This window comes from Macaca fascicularis, chromosome 18 (genome assembly GCF_037993035.2).
Source record: "Macaca fascicularis isolate 582-1 chromosome 18, T2T-MFA8v1.1".
NCBI lineage: Eukaryota > Metazoa > Chordata > Mammalia > Primates > Cercopithecidae > Macaca > Macaca fascicularis.
This window is the reverse complement of record NC_088392.1, coordinates 40,036,577-40,058,223: the sequence shown is the minus strand read 5'-3', so window position 1 is coordinate 40,058,223 and position 21,647 is coordinate 40,036,577. Positions and strand designations below refer to the sequence as shown.

Here is a 21,647-nt window from a genome sequence, read left to right as displayed (position 1 = left end):
CTAATGACCAGTGATGATGAGCATTTTTTCATGTTTATTGGCTGCATAAATGTCTTCTTTTGAGAAGTGTCTGTTCATATCCTTCTCCCACTTTTTGATGGGGTTGTTTTTTTCTTGGAAATTCATTTAAGCTCTTTGTAGATTCTGGGTATTAGCCCTTTGTGAGATGGGTAGATTGCAAAAATTTTCTCCCATTCTGCAGGTTGCCCGTTCATTCTGATGAGAGTTTCTTTTGCTGTGCAGAAGCTCTTTAGTTTAATTAGATCCCATTTGTTAATTTTTGCTTTTGTTGCCATTGCTTTTGGTGTTTTAGACATGAAGTCTTTGCCCATGCCTATGTCCTGAATGGTATTGCCTAGGTTTTCTTCTAGGATTTTTATGGTGTTAGGTCTTACGTTTAAGCTTTTAATCCATCTTGAGTTAATTTTTGTATAAGGTGTAAGGAAGGGATGCAGTTTCAGTTTTCCCAACACCATTTATTAAATAGGGAATCCTTTCCCCATTGCTTGTTTTTGTCGGGTTTGTCAAAGATCAGATGGTTGTAGATATGTGGTGTTATTTCTGAGGCCTCTGTTCTGTTCCATTGGTCTATATATCTGTTTTGGTACCAATACCATGCTGTTTTGCTTACTGTAGCCTTGTAATATGGTTTGAAGTCAGGTAGTGTGTTGCCTCCAGCTTTGTTCTTTTTGCTTAGGATTGTCTTGGTTACGGAGATTCTTTTTTGGTTCCATATGAAGTTTAATGTAGTTTTTTCCAATTCTGTGAAGAAAGTCAATGGTAACTTGATGGGGATAGCATTGAATGTATAAATTACTTTGGGCACAATAGCCATTTTCCAATATTGATTCTTCCTATCCATGAGCATGGAATGTTTTTCCATTTGTTTGTGTCCTCTCTTATTTCCTTGAGCAGTGTAGTTCTCCTAGAAGAGGTCCTTCGCATCCCTTGTAAGCTGGATTCCTAGGTATTTTATTCTCTTAGTAGCAATTGTGAATGGGAGTTCACTCCTTATTTGGCTCTTTGTCTGTTATTGGTGTATAGGAATGCTTGTGATTTTTGCAGATTGATTTTGTATCCTGAGACTTTGCTGAAGTTGCTTATCAGCTTAAGGAGATTTGGGGCTGAGATGATGGAGTTTTCTAAATATACAATCACGTCATCTGCAAACAGGGACAATTTGACTTCTTTTCCTATTTGAACACTCTTCATTTCTTCCTCTTTCCTGATTGCCCTGACCAGAACTTCCAATACTATGTTGAATAGGAGTGGTGAGAGAGGGCATCCTTGTCTTGTGCTGGTTTTCAAAGGGACTCCTTCCAGTTTTTGCCCATTCAGTATGATATTGGCTGTGGGTTTGTCATAAATAGGTCTTATTATTTTGAGATACGTTCCATCGATATCTAGTTTATTTAGAGTTTTTAGCATGAAGGGTGTTGAATTTTGTTGAAGACCTTTTCTGCATCTATTGAGATAATCGTGGTTTTTGTCTTTGGTTCTGTTTATATGATGGATTACATTTATTGATTTGTGTATGTTGAACCAACCTTACATCTCAGAGATGAAGCTGACTTGATCGTGGTGGATAAGCTTTTTGATGTGCTGGTGGATTCGGTTTGCCAGTATTTTATTGAGGATTTTCGCACCAATGTTCATCAGGGATATTGGCCTGAAATTTTCTTTTTTTGTTGTGTCTCTGCCAGGTTTTGGTATCAGGATGATGTTGGCCTCATAAAATGAGTTAGGGAGGACTCCCTCTTTTTCGATTGTTTGGAATAGTTTCAGAAGGAATGGTACCACCTCTTCTTTATACCTCTGGTAGAATTTGGCTGTAAATCTGTCTGGTCCTGGACTTTTTTTGGTTGGTAGGCTATTAATTACTGCCTCAATTTCAAAACTTATTATTGGTCTATTCAGGGATTCAACTTCTTTCTGGTTTAGACTTGGGAAGGTGTATGTGTCCAGGAATTTATCCATTTCTTCTAGATTTTCTAGTTTATTTGCAGAGGTGTTTATAGTATTCTCTGATAGTAGTTTGTTTTTTATTGCGTCTATTTTATTCTTCTCTCTTTTCTTCTTTATTAGTCTGGCTAGTGGTCTATCTATCTTGCTGATTTTTTTTTTTTTTTTCAAAAAACCAGCTCCTGGATTCATTGATTGTTTTGAAGGGTTTTTCCTGTCTCTATCTCCTTCTGTTCTGCTCTGTTCTTAGTTATTTCTTGTCTTCTGCTAGCTTTTGAATTTGTTTGCTCTTGCTTCTCTAGTTCTTTTAATTGTGATGTTAGAGTGTTGATTTTAGATCTTTCCTGTTTTCTCTTGTGGGCATTCGGTGCTACAAATTTCCCTCCACACACTGCTTTAAGTGTGTCCCAGAGATTCTGGTGTGTTATGTCTTTGTTCTCATTGGTTTCAAAGAACATCTTTATTTCTGCCTTCATTTCATTATTTATCCAGTAGTCTTTCAGGTGCAGGTTGTTCAGTTCCATGTAGCTGTGCAATTTTGAGTGAGTTTCTTAATCCTGAGTTCTCATTTGATTGCACTGTGGTCTGAGAGACTGTTTGTTATGATTTCCGTTCTTTTGCATTTGCTGAGGAGTGTTTTACTTCTAATTACGTGGTCAATTTTAGAATAAGTGCGATGAGGTGCTGAGAAGAATGTATGTTCTGTTGATTTGAGGTGGAGAGTTCTGTAGATGTCTATTAGGTCTGCTTGGTCCAGAGCTGAGTTCAAGCCCTGAATATCCTTGTTAATTTTCTGTCTCATTGATCTGTCTAATATTGACAGTGGGGTGTGAAAATCTCCCACTATTACTGTATGGGAGTCTAAGTGTCTTTGTAGGTCTCTAAGAACTTGCTTTATGACTCTGGGTGCTCCTGTATTGGGTGAATATATATTTAGGATAGTTAGCTCTTGTTGCATTGATCCCTTTAACATTATGTAATGTTGCTCTTTGTCTTTTTTGATCTTTGTTGGTTTAAAGTCTTTTTTAAAATCAGATATTATGATTGTAATTCCTGCTTTTTTTTTTTTTTTTTTTTTTTTTTTTTTTTTTTTTTGCTTTCCATTTTCTTGATAAGCATTCTTCTATCCCTTTATTTTAAGCCTCTGTGTGTCTTTGCATGTGAGAGGGGTCTCCTGAATACAGCACACTGATGGGTCTTGACTCTTTATCCAATTTGCCAGTCTGTGTCTTTTAATTGGAGCAGTTAGCCCATTTACATTTAAGGTAAATATTGTTATGTGTGAATTCGATCCTGTCATTATGATGCTAGCTGGTTATTTTGCCCATTAGCTGACACAGTTTCTTCATAGTGTCGATGGTCTTTACAATTTGGTATGTTTTTGCAGTGGCTGGTATCAGTTTTTCCTTTCCATGTTTAGTGCTTCCTTCAGGAGCTCTTGTAAGGCAGGCCTTGTGGTGACAAAATCTCTCAGCATTTGCTTGTCTGTAAAGGATTTTATTTCTCCTTCGCTTATGAAGATTAGTTTGGCTGGAAATGAAATTCTGGGTTGAGATTGTTGAATATTGGCCCCTACTCTCTTCTGGCTTGTAGAGTTTCTGCAGAAAGATCCGCTGGTAGTCTGATGGGCTTCCCTTTGTGGGTAACCCGACCTTTCTCTCTGGCTGCCCTTAACATTTTTTCCTTAATTTCAACCTTGGTGAGTCTGACTATTATGTGTCTTGGGGTTGCCCTTCTTGAGGAGTATCTTTGTGGTGTTTCTGTATTTCCTGAATTTGAATATTGGCCTATCTTATTGGCCAGGTTGGGGAAGTTCTCCTGGATAATATCCTGAAGAGTGTTTTCCAACTTGGTTCCATTCTCCCTGTCACTTTCAGGTACACCAATCAAATGTAGATTTGGTCTTTTCACATAGTCCCATATTTCTTGGAGGCTTTGATTGTTCCTTTTTATTCTTTTTTCTCTAATCTTGTCTTCTCACTTTATTTCATTAAGTGGATCTTCAATCTCTGATATCCTTTCTTCTGCCAGATTGATTTGGCTATTGATACTTTTGTATGCCACATGAAGTTCTCATGGTGTGTTTTTCAGCTCCATCAGGTCATTTGTGTTCTTCTCTAAACTGGTTATTCTAGTTAGCAATTCATCTAACCTTTTTTCAAGGTTCTTAGCTTCCTTGCATTGGGTTAGAACGTGCTCCTTTAGCTCGGAGGAGTTTGTTATTACTCAGCTTCTGAAGCCTACTTCTGTCAATTCGTCAAACTCATTCTCCATCCAGTTTTGTTCCCTTGCTGGCAAGGAGTTGTTATCCTTTGGAGGAAAAGAGGCATTCTGGTTTTTGGAATTTTCAGCTTTTCGTACTGGTTTCTCCCCATCTTTGTGGATTTATCTACCTTTGGTCTTTGATGTTGGTGACCTTTGGATGGGGTCTCTAAGTGGACGTACTCTTCCTTTCTATTTATTAGTTTTCCTTCTAACAGGCCCCTCTGCTGCAGGTCTGCTAGAATTTGCTAGAGATCCACTCCAGACCCTGTTTGCCTGGGTATCACCAGTGGAGGCTGCAGAACAGCAAAGATTGCTGCCTGTTCTTTCCTCTGGAAGCTTCATCCCAGAAGGGTACCTGCCAGATGCCAGTCAGGGCTCTCCTGTATGAGGTGTCTGTCGGCCCCTACTGGGAGGTGTCTCCCAGTCAGGATATGTGGGTGTCAGGGACTGGCTTGAGGAAGCAGTCTGACCCTCAGCAGAGCTCGAATGCTGTGCTAGGAGGTACACTGCTGTCTTCAGAGCTGTCAGGCAGGCATATTTAAGTCTGCTGAAGCTGAGCCTGCAGCCGCCCCTTCCCCCAGATGCTCTGTCCCAGTGAGTTGGGAGTTTTATCTATAAGTCCCTGACTGGGGCTGCTGCCTTTGTTTCAGAGATGCACTTCCCAGAGAGGAGAAATCCAGCAGTCTGGCCACAGTGGCCTTGCTGAGCTGCTGTGGGCTCTGCCCAGTTCGAACTTCCTGGTGGCTTTGTTTACACTGTGAGGGTAAAACCACCTACTCAAGCCTCAGCAATGGCGGACAGCCCTTCCCCCACCAAGCTCGAGTGTCCCAGGTCGATCTCAGACTGCTGTTGTGCTGCCAGTGTGAATTTCAAGCCAGTGGATCTTAGTTTGCTGGGCTCCGTGGGGGTGAGACCCACTGAGCCAGACTACCTGGCTTTAGCCCCCTTTCCAGGGGAGTGAACGGTTCTGTCTCACTGGCGTTCCAGGCACCACTGAGATATGAAAAAAAAAAAAAAAAAAAAACTCCTGCAGCTAGTTTGGTGTCTGCCCAAATGACCGCCCAGTTTTGTGCTTGAAACCCAGGGTCCTGGTGAAGTAGGCACCAGGGAGAATCTCCTGGTCTGCCGGTTGCGAAAACCATGGGAAAAGCATATTATTTGGGCCGGAGTTATCAGTTCCTCAGGCTCAGTCCCTCACAGCTTCCCTTGGGAAGGGGAGAAAATTCCCTGACCCCTTGCACTTCCTGGTGAGGTGATGCCCCACCCTGCTTTGGTTCGCCCTCTGTGGGCTGCACCAACTGTCCAACCAGTCCCAGTGAGATGAACCGGTTACCTCAGTTGGAAATTCAGAAATCACCCACCTTCTGCATCGATCTTGCTGGGAGCTACAGATGGGAGCTATTCCTATTCGGCCATCTTGCCAGCAATCGAATAATTATTCTTTAAATCTGCCTCTTTTTTTTTTTTTTTTTTTTTTTTTTTGAGATGGAGTTTCACTCTTGTTGCCCAGGCTGGAATGCAATGGTGCAGTCTTGGCTCACTGCAACCTCCACCTCCTGGGTTCAAGTGATTCTCCTGCCTCAGCCTCCCGAGTGGCTGGGATTTCCGGCATGTGCCACCACACCTGGCTAATTTTTTGTATTTTTTTAGTAGAGATGGGGTTTCTCCATGTTGGTCAGGCTGGTCTTGAACTCCTGAACTCAGGTGATTTGCCCACCTCGGCCTCCTAAAGTGCTGGGATTACAGGCATAAGCCACTGCACCAGGCCTTAAATCTGTCTCATTTCTTTGTATATCTTTCCTGCATTTATAATTTTTAAAAATTATCAAAACACTATAACCATATCACACAAAGTTAGAAAACTGAGAAAAGAAAAAAAAAAAGCCATCCACTCATAATGTCATGATTATAACAACCATTTTGGTGCGTTCTCACCTAGTTTAGTGTCTCTCCTTAGCTAAAGTCAGAGTGAGTGTGAAATATGAGTTCCATTTTTTGTTTTGCTTTTTCTCTTTAACATTGTGTCATGAACATTTTTTCCCAAGGAATTCTATGGTTCCCATGGATCACTCTACTGTCTGTTGAATATTGAAGAATGGAATTTCTTTAGAACTGTCCTTTTTTGGTTTTTTTTGTGGGTTATTTTTTTAATTTTTATTTTTTACTTTAAACTTGAGTTTTAGCAGAGCTATTCCTTAATAAAAAGAGTTTGCCTTTCTCTCCCGACCCTCAACTTCGTATCTCCCATGTAGCCATTTTTGTCCTGGATTTTGGTACCCAGGTCCCTGGAGAGTCCCCACTTCTTCAGGGCTCTCCTGTAGCTGCCCCGCGTGGAAGGCACAGCAGTTGCTTCCTAGGCACATGTAACTTACGGGGATTCATATCCAACCTCTGGGATCAGGCCTTTTGCATCATCGTGGTAGACAGCACTGGAAGCAGCAAGGCCTGGACCAGTGCAAGCAAGACCTGTGGAATGAACATATGGGTCATTTAAAATGGGTGTATGCTCTCTGTACCAGGTGACAGAGAGCATACAGCCCATCTGCAAGTGGCCAGGCAGGTGAGTGATGGTTTTTCATTTCTTGAAGAAGAAATGAAAGAACTGAATTAAGGGTTGTAGAGAAGTCTTAACTAACAATTACAGGAACGAATCCAAAGTTGCATATACAAAACCATGTGTGGTATACTTTTTGGGAAATTTAAGGGATTTTCAAGGGTGATTTTTATTAGTTTGATTTTCTATTTCCACTCTGACTTCAAGACTAGAGGCAACTCCATCATTTTCAGGAGTGACCTAAGTCAATCACGTTGGTCTTCCAGCATTTGCTATGAGCTCTCAGAAGCTTCCAGAAGTGGGAAGTAATAGAGGCACTTTGTCCCCTTCCCCCAATTTCTCCCTGAAGTGGCATGTTACAACAAAAGCAAGTGATGGGGTTCAGGACATGTTACCCCAAAATACAGCCACTTGACATTTGGGAAAGCTACAGGAGCAGAAAGGTCACTCTCACCTTCTCTCACCCTTTTCCCTTGAAGTAGATCTAAGATCCTTATTGAAGAGGTACCCTCTCTATAAAAGAGCCAAAGACAGAGACACCCAGAAGAATCTGAACAGATAGGCCCTGCTAAGTTCCCCCAGCTTATTATCATTGGATCATACCCTTTTGTCCGCTAATCATACTGCCCATGACTGTCCAGTCTTCATGAAACCTAAGCATAAATATGCACGTTTACCTGTTCCTTTCAGTTATCCTTTCTGAAATCTCCTATGTCACATAAAACATTTATTTAGAAAATCTGTATGCTTTTCTTTTGTTAATCTGTGTTTTGTTATAGGGTCTATTGGTCATGAACCTAGCGATGGGTGAGAAAAAAGTTATTTTTGTCATTCCCTGCACAAGTATTAGACCAAATTCTACATGAAAGCAATCAAATGACCTGTTCTTCCAAAGTCAGGGATGCTCCCACTCACAGACATGCATCAAGCCCCTTGCATCAGATGGGGACTCGGAGGGGGTGGAGTAACATCCTGATGGTGAGTCAGCGGCAGACCGCCCCCGCCCCACTGCCATGAAGTGGCAAGCCCAGAGTCAGATGGATTTCATACTCTAGGCTGCACTCCAGAGGGGCTGGGTTGCTGGGCTGGCTGGCTTCTTAGACCTTGTTTTCACGGGTGGTGGGTATTGTAACAGCTTTCCAGTTAACCACGTTGATCAGCATTCTTTTCACCAGTGAAAAGTTAGAAATTACTTCTATCACCTCATAAGTTAATTCTGGAGCCCTCCGACTTAAATTTTGAAATCAAGTGGTTAGTGCTTCAAATGCTAACTAGCCACTCTCAGGATGTTGACTTAAGTCATCTTACAACTAGAAACAACCAAAATGCCCACCTTCATGAGACTCGTTAAGGAAAATTTGGTGCAATCACACAATGGAACAGTGTGCTACTGAAGTAAGCAAATAAGGAAGCTCTCCAGGAACTGGTGGAGAAAGACCGGCCCCCACCCCAAGATATAGGGTTCAGGGAAAGATCAAGGTGCAGACATCTGAGGAAATAATTTGCTGCATTCTATGGAGCTGGAGGGGAATAATGGTTTGCATTTGTATTTGCTATAATTGCATAAAGAGCCTCTGGACAGATACGCAGGAAACTAGTAAGTTACCTCTGGGGATCAGGGTAGGGGTAGAAAAGAGGATTGGAAATAGGGCCAATAGGGGTAGTAGTGGAAACAAGACTTTTCACTGTAATACATTTCATATTGTTTTGATGGTTTTACCATGTAAATGTATTACCTATTCTGAGCAAGTAAATATATAAGCTATTTTCACATGGATACATCGTACTGTTTATACCACAGCATTTTAAAGTAAATTACAGCAAAGACAATATGGCCATGGTGCTCAGCCCTGCCCTTTCTTTAAGGTAGCACTTGTCAAACCATGGGGCCACGAACTCGACATCACAGGATAAACTTATCTTGCTGGGTAACCTGGCAGGGAAACAGACTTAGATATATTCTGATTAAAATATAGCTTTGCAGGAAAGCCTTTCTGGCTCCCTGTACGCAACCAGCCACTGAGCTTCAGTTCTGTGGTGTGGGATGAGCTGTCATCAGGTGTTCTTGGATCCCAATGTTATGTAAAGGTGGGTCCAATGGGGTTCTTAGACTTTCTATGGCAAACTTCATTTGGTATCCAAACACCTCTGGGAAATAGGATTATCCCTTTTTGACACAAGAAGGATCTCAAAGGGCAAATAATTTGATTAAAGCAATTTGATTGAAGTAACTCCCAGGTCCGCATTTTTATTCCGACCCACCATCAGTGGCTAGGTTATAGGAATAACTTACGTATTTCTGCATGTAGTTATTTGAGGCAAGAGCTGTCATTGTTTTACTCTTGACTTTTTTTTTTTTTTTTTTAATGTACTGCCATTTTTCCTGAAGGATTTAAGGAAAGCTTTCACACATTAAAAAAGAAGGTCTAGGAAATTGAAATGTGGCTGTACCCTCTCTCGCAGCCATGGCTCAAAGACGGCCCCCAGGAGTTTGCCCGGTCTTGGTCTTGCGGTCACTCTAGACACTGCGAGGGCACAGCAGTGAGAGGGATGGGGGAGAAGGGTGGGCTGGCAGTGATCACATTTCTGTTTATAAGGAGAGATGGGAAAATTGCCTACAAGTGGAGAGATTCTTCCTTTTCCCTAGTAATTTGCAAAGAAAAACTCTGAGCCTTTTCAAGAGAGTGAGATGTTATCAGCAGGGAGGCGTCAGCCGATAGTTGAGCATTGTTCTTTATCAGTGATTTCTCCCTCTGACTCACCTCCTCCCATATTCTCAGTGGACAGTAGTTGTCACCCCATCAAGGGTGTGGCACCCCAGGACCACCTCTCAGTGCCATTTGCATTCTGATCTCAGTGGCTGCTATTTGCATTGACCTGATGCTCATCTAGGAACCATGACGTGGCATTTTCTTGTTTGATTCTCATCTTCACGGGAGGGAAGATCAGAGAGGTGAAAGTGATGATGAGACCTAGCTCCAAGACGGAACCCTTGATTGACCCAGGATTCTACAATTCTATTTTAAAAGAATACCAAAAGTTGCCTCACCTATATGAAATGTCATGTGTCAGGAAAGAGTGTTTCACAAGTTAGGCTACATGCCAAAATTCCAGCATCTTCTGTGCTTAGAACCCAGGTCAGGAACTCTTTCTGCCCAGCCAATGTCGGGAAGAGTCTCGGGGTTTGGTTCCATCTACAGCTTCTCACTGGCAGGGCCAGGTCTGATTTGCTGCTGTCCCCAATGCCAGGTGCAGGCAGGTGGCTTCACAAGCATGTGCCCTGTGCCGTGGGTCAGGGCCCCAGAGCCAGAAAGCCCTGTGCTTGGTTTAATGCTCTGCTGTCACCAGCTTGGAATCCTGAATAATTTTGTCTTAAAAAAATTTTTTTTTTCACTGTGGTAAAATGTGTATAACATAAAATTTACCATTTTAACCATTTTTAAGTGTACAGTTCAGTGGCACTGAGGGACATTCACAATGTTCCACAGCCATCACTGCCATCCATCTCCAGAACTTTTTCATCACCCCAAACAGAAATGCTGTATTTATCAATCAATAACTCCCCCATGCTCCCTTTCCCCAACCCCTGGTATCTTCTATTTTACCTCTATCTCTGCAACTATGACTACTCTAGGAGCCTCATATAAGCAGAATCATACAGTATTAGCCTTTTGTGTCTGGCTCATTTCACTTAGCATAATGTCCTTAAGGTTCATCCATGGTGGTGCATGAATCAGAATTTATCATTCTTTTTTTTTTTTTTTTTTGAGACAGAGTCTCGCTGTGTCACCCAGGCTGGAGTGCAGTGGTGTGACCTCCGTTCACTGCAAGCTCCACCTCCCGGGTTCACGCCATTCTCCTGCCTCAGCCTCCTGAGTAGCTGGGACCACAGGCACCCACCACCACGCCCGGCTAATTTTGTGTATTTTTAGTAGAGACAAGGTTTCGCTGTGTTAGCCAGGATGGTCTCAATCTTCTGACCTCGTGGTCCGCCTGCCTCAGCCTCCCAAAGTGCTGGGATTACAGACGTGAGCCACCACGCCAGGCCTTATTCTTTTTAAATGCTGAATAGTATTCCATCATATGGATAGACTACAGTTAATCCATCATGTGGATAGACTACAGTTAATCTATCGTATGGATAGACTACAGTTAATCTATCGTATGGACAGACTACAGTTAATCTATCGTATGGACAGACTGCAGTTAATCTATCCATTCATCTGTCAACAGACATTCGGGCTGCTCCCACCTTGTGGCCATTGTGAATAATGCTGTTATAAACATTGGTGTACAAGTTGCTATTAGTTTTTAATTATTTAAAAAAGATTATTTTAAAAATTGTAGATAAAAACCATTAAAACCCAAGGCTGATGGGAAGAAAATGGCAAAAAAAAAAAAAAAAAAAAAAGGATATTGAATGATAACATACAGGGAATATCTATTTCTTCCTTATTCCTTTATGTCAATCTTTTCATCCATAACCAGTTATCAGATACCTCATAGATTTAATAATAGCTTTAGGGGTGGGAGGAGAGGAATGAACACACACTAAATATACCTAGTAAGAACATTTAAAAACAATTTGAAAATATTTAAAAAGTCTATCTTGGAGTGGGGGTAAGAGGGTTCATTCTACCTTCTCGGTTAACCCACCTTTCCTGGCTCAGTCTCCATCCCCAGGGGTTGGGAATTTGGGACCTGGTACAAGTCCCTGGAGGGCGTGACAGGGGCTGAGTGCCCCCAGGAAGTTTCCCAGGGCCCTGGAAGGTTTATAGGAAAGCCACCTTGGGGTCATTTCCTCCCCTCTACCCTCTGGCCCCATTCGCTGTACTGAAGTGAATTCCAGTAAGATTAACACCCTTGATAAGGGAAGAGAGATGAAAAGGGAGGAGCTCTTCGACTTGGCCCTGGGAAATACACTTCTGTCTCTTGCCATCTTGGAGGGACAGCAAGAGCTGAGCTGCCAGGGAGTAGGGGTTGGGCTGTAAAGTGAGGCTTCCTTCAGTCCCGCACCTACACTTCCTTATATTAGGAATTTTAACAAAAGGAGGAACATGAAACCAGATGGTAATAATCTACCAGCCTTTTATAGTGTCCTGGGAAATCTGCTTGAGAAGCCACATGCTGAGGGTGAGTCACAGGGGTCCAGCCTCGCATTGGCTGGGAGGATCTCCTGATCCCTTGGAAGAAAGCTAGTCTTGCTCCTGTTGGAAGGGAGCAGACCCAAGGGTCGCAGTGATTGCCTGGCTCGGTGACACTGGAACACATGTCTACCACCGTGGCCTCCCAGCTTCTGCTCAGCCCCTGGCAGGCAGTGCGTGTGGCTTCTCGAAACTGTCTGTGAAGTTTGGAAGAAAGTCCTGACTAGGTTAGGAAAATAAGAAAGTCCATGGCACAGCCAACAAAATATGTGTGACTGTCTGCCTCATAAAGAACAGGCCACGAAGTCTGCACCTGGTTCCAATTATCCGACTCATCCATCCCGGGGTGGCAATTCTCATGTGATTTAAAAAGTGTGAAGGCTTCTCAATCCTGCAGAAAAATCACACTTTCCATAGTAGCAGCTCATTCCTGGTTTGGAGCTTAAGACTTGGGCCTGGCAGGCAGGTCAGTGCTCTGACATTCTAGAAGGGAGGATTTACCAGCTCTCCCATGGCAACTGGAACTTGACTGACCACAGGCTCCTATCTTCTGGGTCAGGCCTCAGCCAACTCTTTTGCTCCCCTCCATCTCTGCGGGCCACCTCTCTCTGTTTACCATGGACACATCTTTTCCATTTTCTGGAAGCATTTTGAGAAAAGGAGTCAAGAAATTATCGCTGTTTTTTTTTTTTTTTTTTTTTGAGATGGAGTCTCACTCTTTTTGCCCAGGCTGGAGTGTAGTGGTGTAATCTCGGCTCACTGCAACCTCCGCCTCCCAGGTTCAAGCAATTCTCCTGCCTCAGCCTCCCTAGTAGCTAGGATTATAGGCACGTACTATCATGCCTGGCTATTTTTTGTATGTTTTAGTAGAGATGGGGTTTCACCATGTTGGCCAGGCTGGTCTCAAACTCCTGACTTCAAGTGATCCTCCTGCCTCGGCCTCCCAAAGTGCTGGGATTACAGGATGAGCCACTAAGCCCAGCCACGAAGTTTTCTCCAGCTCTGCATACAATGCATTCTGGGCAATACAGATCTGTTATAGGGGCTTGGGGAAAGGGGGTGGGGAAGGCGGACACAATGTCCTAAAATACAGGAGCTGGAACAATAAGGACTGACATTTAAAAAAAAGTTTTAATAAACACCAGCTTTGGTGCCTCATTTCATTTACTCCTTACCACAAATGACCGGAGATAGTTTCCTGATTTTATAGGTGAAGGCAGGTTAAGTAACTTGTCCCTGTCCACATGTGTCATAAGTGGCAGCACTAACATTCAGCTGAGCCCTATCTCAGCCCAGGGCCCATGTTCTATCACTAAGCTACCCCCAAAAGGACTTTGGAGAGCACCTTGCTTAGAGCTCTCATTTACCCAATGCATTGGAGGCTCCAGGGTCCCAAGGGACTCCCTCAAAGTCATGTAATTAGCTAATGAAAAAGCTGGGATGAGAAGCCAGATGCGCTGTCTCCTGGTGCCAGGGTAACGTGATTGAAAGAGCTTGTGCCTGTGCCCTTAGAGTCGGGGTGACCTCAGGCAAGCTGATGATTGCTGAGCTGCCAAGTCTCCATCCGTAGAACCAGCATGGAAGAGACCTACCTCATAGTTTCAGTGAGGGTTAGATGCAAGAGTCCACACAAAGCTCCCAGTATTGAACCTGGCACTTGTTAGAGACTTAATGCAGTTACTATTATTATTTACTCAGGCAATGGTACCATCCTATTTCACTCACACAGTTTCTCCTTGTTTGCTAAGATAATAACTAAGTCTGTTTCCATGGCTGGAGAGGGGCGGAACTGGGCACAGGGCAGGCCCCTGCCGACCCTTTTGGATCAGCAGAGGGAACCTCTTACTTGGCCCATGGTTTGGAGTAATAATCAAAACCCATGCTTGGGGTCCGAGAACTAGGCTGAGCCTTAGGCTGGAGCCGACCTACCATGAGGGAGATGACAATACAGTGACCAATGTCCCAGGTTGCACAGGACAGAAGGGTTTCCCGGGACGTGGACCTTTCAGTCCTCAAACCAGTACATTTCTGGAAATGGTTGACCACATGACTGCAGCAAGTTGGGGCCAGGGTGAATACCCTTGGGCCTCGGTAGAGCGAGGAGTGGCTTCCAGAAGAGAGTTTGGGGCATCCCAGTGGCAGTGTCTGGGGTCACCCTGGAGAGTTATTTCCTGGTGAAGGTGAAGGGCTTTGGAGCAATGAAGGCATTCCTGGAAAAAGGAGCCTGTGGGCCTTAAACTCCTGTGGGGCAGGGAAGCCAGGCCCCTCTTGGACCCCTAGAACACTGAGTTCTGATATTGAGGTCCCCAGGATTGGGGTGCTGCAGAGACCTGGGAGAACAATGTCTTGAAGATGGCCTCCCCTGGGCTTTTGATGGCAACATTCTCCTCTCAGCATAGATTCTGGGAACAGTGAGGCTCCCTGGCGCCCCCTAGGGCCCAAAGGCTGGAGCAAGCCCGATGGGGAAAAGGCACTGCAGGGCCCTGGGCCTTGGAAGAGACATCCTCTCATGGGCCTCCATTCCCCCATCTGTGAGACGCCTAAATGACTCAGGACCTGTTTAGCTGAGATAGTGGGGGAGGCAAAGCAAAGACACTGATACTACTTTGTCTCTTTTTTTCTTTTTCTTCTTTCTTTCTTTTTTTTTTTTTTTTTTTGAGATGGAGTCTTGCTCTGTCACCCAGGCTGGAGTGCAGTGGCGCGATCTCGGCTCACTGCAACCTCTGCCTCCTGGGTTGAAGTGATTCTCCTGCCTCAGCCGCCAGAGTAGCTGGGACTACAGGTGCGTGCCACCACACCTGGCTAATTTTGTATATTTTTAGTAGAGATGGGGTTTCACCGTGTTAGCCAGGATGGTCCCGAGCTCCTGACCTGGTGATCCACCTGCCTTGGCCTCCCAAAGTGCTGGGATTATAGGCATGAGCCACCATGTCCAGCTCACTTTCTCTTTAAATTCCATGAGAACTGCCCTATTTCATTAAAAAAAAAAAAAAAAAAAAAAAGCCAGGTGTAGTGGCTCATTCCTATAATCCTAGCACTTTGGGAGGCCAAAGTGGGCAGATCACCTGAGGTCAGGAGTTCAAGACCATCCTGGCTAACATGGTGAAACTCCATCTCTACTAAAGATACAAAACTTAGGCAGGCATGGTGGTGCATGCCTGTAATCCCAGCTACTCGGGAGGCTGAGGCAGGAGAATGGCTTGAACCCAGGAGGGAGAGGTTGCAATGAACCAAGATCATGCCACTGCATTGCAGCCTGGATGACAGAGTGAGACTCCATCTCAAGAAAAAAAAGGAGCAAATGGCTCATGATCACGGCCCAAGATCATGAAATCTTTGTCAATCTGTGCAATTCAGGAACGCAGGACAGAAACTAGTCTTGATCTGTCCTCTCTCACCCTCAATGAGCACAATTTCCAGCTGCTTCCCCAGCAGTTTGGCAAAATAGAGCAGTCCGAAGTTTAGGAGTTTAGGAGTCCAGCTTTCTGTCCTGGCTGTGCCTGTTCCTGTTCCCAAGTGTCCTTTTCACATGTCTGAGCCTATGTCCCCATCTGTGAAGGGCGGTGGCGCGGGGCATTCCTATTCTGATTCTCTCAGAGGGTGTTGCAAGAAGCAAATATGAAAGGGATTTGAAAAGGATAAAGTTCCACTCATACTTAAAGGATTATTATTTACTTAATTCCTTGAAAGAAAATCACAGTGGGAACTTCCTTGGGCCCTGGAGGGTTGAGTTTTCTGGGGACAATTTCAATGTTATCTGGAGGAGCTTCTACACATGCCTAGCTGGTGGGGAACCCACATCCGGGAGACATACTCGCTCAGCTGCACCTCACTGTTATACGAATGGGCCAAGCGTGGCCTCAGTGGCTTGGCCTAACATGTTCCTGTCTTGTTCATTTATTCACAGCAGTCTAGGACCATTAGCCCAAAGCCGGCCAGTGCTAAACTCGAATTCTTACACATCCAATTGCTTGGAATATCATCCAAATAAACATACAAAGGGTCCCTGACTTACAATGGTTCCATTAAAAATGTTTCAGCTCTACAATGGTGCAAAAGCACTGCGCATTCGGTGTGCTCTCCGACCTTCCATGGGGCATTCCGTGCGCTCTCCGACCTTCGATGGGGTATTCGGTGTGCTCTCTGACCTTTGATGGGGTTAGACATTTCCAGCTTATGACGGGCTTGGCAGGAGGCAGCCCCATCGTAAGTTGGGGGCATCTGTATTTCTGGCCATTTAGAGCCCACCTATTTTGCATATCCCAACATCTGCTGACCATGGATAAGACAAACCCCGTGGCTGTGAAGGACCCCACATCGCTGCTGCCCTTCAGAGCTCTCGGACCCAGGGACTCCCCACCTTGTGGAGGGACATCACCCAGATAATTCCCCCTTCTTCCCCAGGAGCTCCCCAGCCCTAGCCCTGCTCCCCTTCTGGGTGGTGGTCTTGCCTGCCAGCTGTGGAAGGTCCCTTGCCGGGAGGGACACCCCCTCTCCTCGGAGACTGTCCAAGTGCCACCCAGTAGAGCTTGTTGCGTGTTGCTGCCTCCCATGGTCTGGTGTCTTCCTGGATCAAATCTGACATTCTCAAACTTACTGCACTCCCTCAGCCTGCTCCTGAGTCAGAAACATCTCAGACACTTTTCCAGTGGTTCAGTGTAGGTGCTGTGTAAATAAAGCCTCCTTCATCTGGAAGTTCTGCACTCCTCAGGGCCCGAGGCCTTTGGGGTGGGCAGTGACTCCTGGAATCCAGGACAGAAACCCAAACCCAGATGCCCAGGCTCCAGGCTCAGGTGACATCTGTGGTTAGACACCTGCAGCTGGAGGTGGGAATGGCCAGAGGAGCTGCTAGGGCAAGGGTAGGAACTAGGGCAGACAGGCCTCCAGGGTGCCGTTGCTGGAAGGGTAGAGCTTGGCAGGTAATCTTTCCAAGAGAATTCACTGGAGAGGGTCCCACAGAGATCCGCAATGCAGCAACTTCATTTCATAGAAAAGGAGATTGAAGTCTGGGAAGTTGTGTGAAGTGACTTGCCCTGTTCACATGCTAATCACAGGCAAAGCTGGGGTGCCTGATAATGACTCTTGAACCAGTCCTCTGCGTAAACTCGCAGGGGGCCCGTTTGTACCAGAGAGTGAATTACATGATTTGCCATGAGCACAGTACTTGCAGACTGGCCATCATCTTTATCTTACAGCTATAAAATCAGAATATCCCCTCCCCTGGCTGCTGTGATTGGTTCCGGGTGGAAAGTATTTCAGCAGAGCTGGTGATGATCAATGCCACTTTTCCTGTATTACTGAGAGTAGGGCACGTGTTCTTTCTAGCTGTGCACAAACCAGGACAGTGAGGGCCTGGACCTGCCATGCAACTCTTGCCCCACATAGAGACAGAAAATAAAGACAGCCCAGAGGGCAAACGCAGGAGACACAGACTGAATTCCGGTAATATTGTTTGAGCTCCCAGATCAAGCTTCACCTGAAGTTCTCCTGGGACTTTCTAGTCGTGAGAAATTCTTTTCATATAAGGAATTTGAGTCAGATTTTCTCTCTTTGTAGCTTTGGCACTGGGGTGCCAAATTGGCCATCCCCCTGTAATTATTTTCCACTCCTATTCTTCAGCCATGGTTCTTTTGATCATCATAGTCATCCAATGCATCTCTTGCCAGACCCTAAAGTTCAGCCTAGTTGAATAAATATTTATTGAATTTCTACTGTATACCAAGCCCCCTGTTACACTGTGTGAGAGAAAGATTATTAGGACATAGTTCCTGGTTTCAAGGAATTTATAGACTCAGAACATGTTATTAAGTGAACCATAACACACAGTGATATGTGTACTTATGCAAGTCCATGCAAGGTCCAGAAACATACCTAGGAAGAAGGAATTCAGTCTGGGGAGGTAAGGGAGCTATGAAGGGGAGGGGACACTGGAACAGGCTTCTGAATGATGAGCGTGAGGCTGGAGGCGAGACACTACTGAGCAATGACTGCTTTACCCCAGTCTTTGTTGACCTTGCTTAGCTGACTGGCTGTTTGGCTTCCTTCCCCACAGGCTAGTTCTTGCCTGTGCACAGTAGCTCCTGTAGAGAAGCTTGGATCAGTTCCTCGGGGGATGAGCTCAGGGCCATTCGGCCATATGGGCCACCTTGGGTTTTTTTTAGCTTGGAGAAGAGATGAGTATTCTAAAATGTATATTTTGGGGCTTTGGTGTTTGTGTTTATACACCTAATGATTTCTAAACGGAGAATAAGAAAGGATTACGTGTACTTTGTTGGGCTCAGAAAACTGAGATAGGACCAGATATAGGGAGACTTCATTAGACCCTTGATATGACCCTGGATGAGCTGCTCAGCCTCCCTCCTGCATTCCTGCTCCACCCAGCCCTACAGCCCCTGGTGCCTGGGCATTACTAAACTGTTTGCTATTCTCAGAACACATTAACCTTCTCCTCCTCCATGTCTCTGCAATGCTGCTCCCTCTCCTAGGAAGACCTTTCTTTTTTTCTTTTCTTTTTTTCTTTCTTTCTTTCTTTCTTTCTTTCTTTCTTTCTTTCTTTCTTTCTTTCTTTCTTTCTTTCTTTTCTTTCTTTCTTTTTCTTTTTCTTTCTTTCTTTTCTTTCTTTCTTTTTTCTCTCTTTCTTTCTCTCTCTCTCTCTTTCTTTCTCTCTCTCTCTCTTTCTCTCTTTCTCTCTTTCTTTCTTTCCTTTCTTTCTTTCTTTCTTTCTTTCGCAGGGTCTTGCTCTGTCGCCTAGGTTGGAGTGCAGTAGCATGATCATGGCTCACCACAGCCTCGACCTCCCAGGCTCAGGTGATCCTCCTCCCACCTCAGCCTCCCAAGTATCTGGGACTACAGGCAGACACCACCATGCCCAGCTAATTTTTTGTATGTTTTTGTAGAGATGGGGTTTCACCATATTGCTCAGGCTGGTCTCAAATACCTAAGCTCAAGCGATCCACCCACTTCAGCCTCCCAAAGGGCTGGGATCACAGGCATGAGCCACCACACCCCACCAGGCCTCCTTCTTGTCACCGTCAGGGTGACTTCTTGTTCTCACACTTTACGCAGAGTGCTACTTCTGGAACCTTCTGCTCCTTCCTGGGAGACCCATGTATTCCTCCTCTTATGTTCCCACAATCCTTCATACAGTCTGTGGAGAGAAGGGTGAGGAGGGGGACCTAATGACAAGAAAGTGTGAAATTGAGAAAATAGGAGGCTCTGCAGGGCCAAGCCCAGGGACACTCTGCCAAACAGAATAGTCCATTCCCCTGCCATCAGTCAACAGTGCTCAGCACTATTGCCCATTGAGGGTTCTGTTTAGAATGACATCATTTGTCCCCAGAGATGCTATCAAGGCCCTTCTGGAAGGCCTAGCCCAAGTGGACAACCCCTGCTCAACCACACAAACGACTCATAAGCTACCTGCTACCCCAACATCACAGTCGTTATTAGATTGTGTTGTTATTGGCAGCACAGATGTCTCCTCTCTGAATTGTCAGTCCCTTAGGACTAACTTATAGCTTATAGAGTTATTCAGCAGGCATTCAATAAATAAATAGATGTTGAATAAGTCAGTGAGTTAGTGTGTAGGAATGAATACATGAACCCTTCCCATGGATGGAGAATGGTGATCAAAAAAGAAATTAATAGAGAACCAAAAACCTGGGCTCTGATCAGTGTAATTATGGGCAAGCGCTCTGACCTTTGGAAGCCTTTTCTTTCTGAGGATGAGGATGGTGGGCCCTTGAGCTCAGGCTGCAAAATGTTGACCCTAAGAGCACCGACCTTTCTTACAATGGCAAGTTTTCCCAAGTGCAGTCTGCTGCCTCCGGAAATGCTCTCTTAGACTGGTAACTTCCTGTTGGAATCCTGCATGGGGTGGAGAACCAGGATCCACTCCCCCCATCCCCTTTGTAATGCAAAGGTTTTTCTCGTTGACTTGCCGATAGTCCCACTACTGGTTAAAATGGAGCTGAACATCCCATCCAGTTCTCTTTCTACAAGACCATGTTGCCCCATCACACTGATAATACCTGAAAATCAGTAACCATTTGAAACATGCCAAGAGTACTCCACAGACTCCACTTTGCAGTCAACAGCCAAAATGCCAAGCAAAGCTAGAGGAGATAAAGGAACGTCAATCAATCTTGTTGAAGATGTAAAACCAGGAAAGGGACTAGAGAGACTCCTTGACACCCATTTTGGGTCAGAAGAAGAAGTGAGAGAGAAACTGGGAAACGGAAATAAAGGAAAGGGAGAGTTTGAAAAGAACTTATTATTAGAAACCAGACGGATGAACTCTGGGGTCTCTTTCCTGCCCAGTGACTTTTCTTGAGCCCTTCCCAGTGACAAGGTGTGGTTCTTGGCCGAGGAGCCTTTCTTGGCTGTGGCATGAAAGGGAGGGATGCTGGGCTAGCAGTTTTCTGGGTCTTGGGGTTTCAAAGTTGAGAGGGCAGAAGGCTATCCTTTTAAGCTTGTGGCCGTGCACAGCTGACATCTGATGAGTTGAAGCATCCAAGAGGCTCACCCTTCACCCCATGGTTGAGCCTAGAGCTATTCTCAAGAATGAGAGGAACCAGAGAAGACTTTAGTGTCAGATGTCCAGGCCAAAGAGTTAGGAGTTTAGTTTTCTTGGTTCTGTCACTCCAAGACATTCTGACTACAGCAAAGTTGTTGAAGGTGTGGCTCTGAGGTTACATATTAGAGCATCATATGGAAAATTTAAACATATTTAAGACTTCATGAAGCAGACACTGATAATTGGCTACCCCTAAAGGCTCTCTCAACCCCTATCTCCCTTGCCATTTCTTACCATCAATGCAAGAATTGTTAAATATTTACTCCCATAGTATTCCTCACAGATAGGAACATGAGTCTTCCTTGCAGCCACATGATCCTGTTCTAACCATGAGATAGAAGCAGAAGTTGAAAGTTTCTGAAAAGCCTTATATTTTCATGATAAATGAAACCGAGAGGACCAACTTGGCATTTTCCTTCCTCGTCCCGTGTGCTATAAATACAAACATGATGGCTAGAACAGAGGCAGCCCTCGTGGTGACTATGAGGGAAAGCCAAGAAAATCACAATGACATCTGCCCGAACATGACTGACCCATTGAATCCAGGCCAGCAACTTTCTCTCTTGGAGCTTCTTGTCTTTTTTTAAAAACTCAACATTTGAAGGCATTATCATCAAAGTTTTTTTTTTTTTTTCTGCTGAGCACAGTCATAATTGATTCCCAGAAAGTCTCAGTACCTTTAATATGCTAATGTGTATTTTGAATCTCCAAGAGGTGGAGAGAACATGCACCAATTCCAAACTTGTACGACTCAGATACCATTAAAAAAAAATTGTTACGGGATTAGTGTTTCAGGTACACCCCTTGGGAAACTCTGGGTTAGGGGATCACAAGCCTGATGTGATGGATGGACACTATGGGGGGGGGGCCCATGTTCATGCCCTGGATAATCCTTTCCTTTGGCGCGTAAAGACCTGTCACTTGCTTCTAACCATCAGAATGTGGCAAAGTAGATGGGATGCCACCCCCATGATTATGTCACAGGATACAGAGTGGGAAAGAGAACAAGATATACCTACATAACACATATAGGTAGCTCCCTCTTGCTAGCATGTGCTAGAGAGATTCTCCCACTGGTCTTGAAGCAGTAAATTGCTCTGCTGTAAACTGCCTACGGAGAGGGCCACACAGCCAGGAACTATGAGTG

At 44.7% G+C, this 21,647-nt stretch overlaps 1 long non-coding RNA gene across 4 annotated transcripts in view; it reads left to right on the top strand.

Moving 5' to 3' along the window:
* The window catches only part of LOC102129152 (uncharacterized), a 128,528-nt gene that overhangs the window by 48,693 nt on the left and 58,188 nt on the right, over window positions 1-21,647 (top strand). The gene's annotated exons all lie outside the window — the stretch shown is intronic.